This window comes from Durio zibethinus, chromosome 21 (assembly GCF_047325235.1).
Source record: "Durio zibethinus cultivar Kanyao isolate XHJ-2024 chromosome 21, ASM4732523v1, whole genome shotgun sequence".
Taxonomy (NCBI): domain Eukaryota; kingdom Viridiplantae; phylum Streptophyta; class Magnoliopsida; order Malvales; family Malvaceae; genus Durio; species Durio zibethinus.
This window is the reverse complement of record NC_143182.1, coordinates 15,993,258-15,999,107: the sequence shown is the minus strand read 5'-3', so window position 1 is coordinate 15,999,107 and position 5,850 is coordinate 15,993,258. Positions and strand designations below refer to the sequence as shown.

Below are 5,850 nucleotides of genomic sequence, written 5' to 3'. Positions count from 1 at the left end.
TTGCCTTTTTATTTTTTTCATTTTTTTCATTTTTTTTCCATGTCATCCATTATTGACATCTCTCACACATTAATCTCTAAAACATGAGAACAAATCACGAATCCATTTCTCCGTTACAAGCATGCTTTAGCTTAATATATGATCATTCAATTCTAGTATTTGTATTTGATAAAAATAGACTTTTAAGGATTGTAACGTAGGCTATGCGAAGGGTCATGAAAAAAATGGATAAAATAGGATCAAAACATATGTTTGACTCAAACCAAAGGATCATTTTTCGTCATGTAATGCAACTTGGCACTTTACCCCATTCAACATCATTTTCACACTTTTTTTTTCATTCATCTTATTTCCCATAAAAGAATTCTTTTTATTTTATCCTAGGTCATTTGTGGCGTTTACTTTTTTTTGTTTTTTGTTTTTTTTGTTAAAAGTGTTTTTCTTTTTTTCACTCATAATCCTTGAAACCTTTTATGATTTTTTACTTTTTTTTTCTTTTTTCAAGTAGGTTTCTTTCCAAAATTTACCCCATAGTGTGAATGGTGATCCTTTGTTCAGGTTCTTTAGAAAAAAAAATCATAATAGGTTCAAAATAGGTAGCAATGGATAATTTTATTTTTATGAACGGTAAAAGAAAGATAACCATTTTTCATTTCAAATGTGAATTCTTTGTTTGAAGACTATATTTTGAACAAAGACAGACTAATTGATGCTTCCAAGACATGTTAATTTTATTTTTTCATAAATGATATCTGCTCATAGATTACTTCTTTTGTTTAAATAATCTTCACAGATCAATATAAATGAGTTTTCAAAATTAAATCCTAGTATTATTGTTTATCAATGTCCAAACATTCATCATTTGAAATTTGAGAATGCGAACAAAAAGGATATGGAAAATTACAAAGCATAGAATAGTGGTTCAGATGAAAAAGAAAATGTAATGAAATGCATCAAATTGCCTTTTATTAAAATGATAAAAATTGAAATCTTATTAAATAAAAGAAATCCTAACATTACTCTAAAAGAAATGATAAAATAACAAGCAACTTTCAATCAGCATTAACGTTTTTGTCTTTATAAAAAATTATCCCCTTAAGTGATCAGATTAAAGGTTTTATTGACACCTGGTCCCTCTGACTTGTAGAAACTCGCTAAGCCTTTTTAGATCAATTTTGCATTTTGTGCTTAAAAACATGGTAAGTTTCTATAGAATGACCCACATTTTTATTATGGTAATTAGATGTGACATTAGCATCATATCATTTGAAATAGGGTGGCCTCAATGGTTCTAGAATAACTAGAGATACCAAGTTGTTTTTAACTAATTTTAAGAATAACTTAGTGTAAGTTATAAGGATATGATCAATGGAAGATCTTTTTTGGTTGTTCATAAATCTTGTCAAACCACTCACTTGGTTATTAGGTCTTAAAGCTGGTGTAGTAATAGGACTAGGCTCATATACAGATGTTTGAAAGGTTGGTCAGTAAATTGGTTGTGAAACATTATGGTAAAAAAGTGGTGAAACATGACTAATGGTTGGATAATAGGTAAGATATACTGGATGTGGGTATGGGGCATAACTTATAAATTACAGTCCTTCAAAACTCACAACTTGAACTTCATTTTTTTTGGGACATCCTACCTTTTTTTGTGCTGAAGGTTTTTCCTTTTCAAGCTTGCCAATTTTAATGGTGTTCTTTATCATTTTCTCAGAGATCATTATATCGGTAAAATTATTGATGCCATTCTCGATCATTTTCTCATAATACAAAGCATTTAAAGTATTCATAAATAAAACTATTGTTTTTTTTTTATTAAAAGGTGGTTAAACTTAAATAGCAACATCTTTCCAACTTTATACATACTCCTTAAAGTTTTCAAAAAGTTTCATTTTCATACTTTGTAGAGATAAATGATCTGGAACTAAGTCTATAACGTGTTTATATTGGGCAATGAAAGCCTTTACCAACTCACTCCAGGAATTGATATGGGTTTTGTCTAATTAGACATACCACCTCACAACTGAGCCAATAAGGCTGTTTTAAAATACATACATCAATAGCTTCTTATTTTGAGCAAAACAGTCATTTTACGACAATACATGGTAACATGAATTATCAGACATCTTGTCCTATCATATTTTTCAAACTTAGGAACTTTAAATTTTAGTGAAATGACCACATTCGAGACTAAACAGAGTTTAGTTGCATCTATAGAGCCAAAATAATCTATTCCTTCAATAGTTGGCACTCTTTCTTCTAAAAGGTTCATTTGTTGAGTGCTTAAATCCTTCATCACATTGAAAATATTCATCTTTAATCTCTCATTCTCTTTAAGATCATCAAAATCAGGAACTTCAAATGGATCATATTTTTTTGCCTCAAAGGTAGGGTTAATGTAGTTAGAAATGACACTTCAAGATATATATAAGCATATACCCTAGAAAATGGCATCTGTGGGGCTTGTGCATTTTTTGAAATTTGGCCCTGATTTGGGCCAAACCCAAGAGAGTGTAGAGGATCCACAATATCTTGTTTCTTATTTGAATTAGAGGTCTATTCTAATGTCTTGCCTTTATCTAACTTATTTAGCATCTTTATCATCTTCGTTAACTCCCCTTTTAACTCTTTCTAAGCTTTCTCGATCTTATCCATGCAACTATTTTGCTCTTGTTCCATTTGTTTTGTTTGTGGCTGAGTATTATATGAATGAAGGGTTGGTCAGACTGAAATCTTTAATGGTTAAACTATCCTTGAATTTTTTATCACCATAAGTTAAGGTGCTTACATTACTACATGCTTATATCATGAATAAAGGATTATAAAAATCATCTTAATATGCAACCACCAAAATTTTCAATCAACACATGTGAAACGAATGCAAAAATATATGTAGTGTAATGTTATTTTGCGTTAAATAAAGAAAAACAGATGAAAGAAGAAATTCAACTATCATACACTTTATCATACACTTTAAAATGATAATTCATTCAACATGATGTGTACAAAGAGTTAATTCCCATGCAAGAAAATCAATCATTGCAAAAATGTAACTTAATTATTGGATTTTTTTCTATAAAGGGGAATATAAGGCTCTAGCTATAGGTTAGGTTCCTTATGGTCACTATATATGGTTTAAGGTTGGTAATCTAAAGGTTTTCAAATTATTTCTCACATTCTTATCTATCATAGACTGGTGAGGCACCTAAATCCTCATTGATTAGAAGCGACAAATGGAAAGAGTTCAACTTAAGTGAAATTATTTTGCTAGCCACTGTGGAGGCATTAAAACCTCATGAAAGTATAATGACTTTACTCCCTCTTAAAAGGACAAAGCTCGAGTATAAAGCTCATATTATGCATATGCATATGAATGACATAATAAGAAAAATAAATAAATAAATAAATAAATATATAAAAAAATAAATTTTATTAGGCTTTTGGATAACACAAATTTATTTGCTGGCCTGACTATTGGTTTATCCCCAGTTGAGTCACCAAACTATCATAACATCTAAATTTGAACCTATCACTAGACATAGCTTTAGGAGTTGCCACCACTATTTTTTGTATAGGTACGATTTGCTACCTAACTGAATCTGTCTCATTTTAAAAAGAATTTCTAAGCTTAACTCAAGTATATTTAAAAGGTAGATTCAATGTCTACAAAATTAGAAGTAGGTCTAAGAGTACGTTTATGTGTGAGAAAGGTTATAGCACCCTCACAACGCCCATCAAATGACGGTACTAGATTGATTTCATGTTAACCATTGAGTTTTAAAAAATCTTACCAGATAGTTAATTATTGAGAATTGTTTTTAATTGACTATAATACTTTTGACAAAAAATTAAAAGTATTCTCTTACCTTTGGAGTATATAAAAAAACTATTGTTTCTCTTATAGAGGCTCTGCGTTGGATTAATTAACATTTATTTAATGAAAATTTAAAAAAATTTAAATTCCAAGGAAAAAGTTTTCCTAACAAATTTTTATTTTATTTTAGGAAAAGATTAATGTCTTATTTAAGGAAAAATTGATACTTTCAACATTTTCTTTAAGTATTTTGAAAATATTTTTTTCTTTAAGGAAATTGATATTTTAACTTTTCTTCAAAACATTTAAAAAAAATTTTTTATTTAAGAAAAATTGATACTTCAACTTTTTCTTAAAACATTTTTTTGAAATTTTTTATTTGGTTAAGGAAAAATTAACAATTCAACTTTTTTTTTAATTATTTCTTTTGTTTAAAGGAAAATGAATAATTTAACCTTTTCTTTTTTTTAATTATTTTTATTTTAAAAATAAAACTGACATGAAAGAAATATTAGACAAATAAGAAAAATAATAAAAAAACAAAGTTTACAAAAAAAAAAATGTGTCTTGGCTCACTAAAGAAATCAGCTTAAATGGCTCAATTAATTAACTTGGTAGTGGCTAAAACTGGTTTATAAAACAAAATGGCGTAGTTTTGCTTAAGGGATAAATAGTCTCAAAAAATAGAATTTCTTCATTTCTTCTTCTCTTTTCTCTCTCTCTTCAAAGTTTCTCTAGAGAACTTCTCTCTCTAGGATTCCTGGTCATTGTTACTGGTTTTTGCACCAATGCTAGTTGCCATGCTCTGCCATCGGGCGACCACTATTGAAGCCCAAATTTCATCTTCACTTCCTTTTGGCTTCCTCATCTAGGAATTGGGCTTTGATTTTTTAGAATCCTACTCAAATGCCCTAGATCTAAAGCTACAAGCCATGTTTTTCTTCACTGTTTTAGTGTCTTTCCTACGTTTGATTAGGCTGATTTTTGGATATGTTATTCTCTATCCTTCACTTTCTCCCTTTACCGTTTTGATTTCTAAACAACACTCTCCACCATAGACCGTCACTAACGTCACCGTTGCCAAAGGTATGTCATTTTCCTTGCTATGGGCTATTTTCCCAATTTATACAGTGAATTGAAACCTATTAGAAGTGGGTTAAATCAAAACCTAAAAAAAAATCTTTTTCTTTTTTCGTGTTTTTCTCATTTTTGACTTTTGCCTCCTTTTTATGGCTTATTGACAGTGGACTTTGGTGGGAAATTTATGGTGAAAAGGATCAGTTTGGGAGCAGCTTGATCGGTCTCAATTATGACAATGAATGGGTTGTTGGATGTTTCTTTGTTTTGGGACCTGATTAAGGATTTTGGTTAATGGTATTGGGTTTTGAGTTTTCTGGGCTCAATGTCCATGTATTGCTAGCTTGCTAGGTGATTATGAAATTGTTTGCAAGACTATGGCTTTGGATTGCTTGTATTTGCTTCTGGGTTTGTGGTAGTAGTAAGGAGGCTCTTGGTTGTGTCGTTGAAGATTGATTTCTGTTTGTGTTTTCTGTATTTTTTTTCTGTGTTTGTGTTGGTATGTGTGGCCTTAGGTATGGGGTTGTGTTGTGGTAATGTGCCTCTGATTGGTAAGATCGGGGTATAGATGATGAAGGTTGTAAAGAATGGTAGGTAGTTATGTATGTGGTGAAACGGCTACTGGATATGGTTGAGAACAATTTTGTTGATCGCTTTTTCTTTTTTCCTTATGTTTTTTTCTGATTTTCTTTTTGTTTTGAACAACAGTTATATAGAGATAAAGACGAGATTTTAATTAAAAAAATCGAGCATCCTATCACTTTCAATTTGAATTTTGATGTCATGAAACATTGGATTTCAAAAATTTAATCCAAACTCGAAAATTCAAACACAAAATCTTATCACTTGATCTATATTTTTTTTTCATTTATAGAATAATAATAATAATAAATCAATCACTAAAAATAAATAGGCTTGCATTGGGTCGAAAATATAAACTCAGATAATAATATCAA

General features: G+C 29.8%; 1 long non-coding RNA gene across 1 annotated transcript; it reads left to right on the top strand.

Moving 5' to 3' along the window:
- Window positions 1–4,480: 4,480 nt before the first annotated feature.
- Window positions 4,481–5,542, top strand: LOC149512946 (uncharacterized). Its single transcript, XR_016331407.1, has 2 exons — window positions 4,481–4,903; window positions 5,062–5,542. It is a non-coding gene; the product is annotated as an uncharacterized LOC149512946 (long non-coding RNA).
- Window positions 5,543–5,850: the final 308 nt, after the last annotated feature.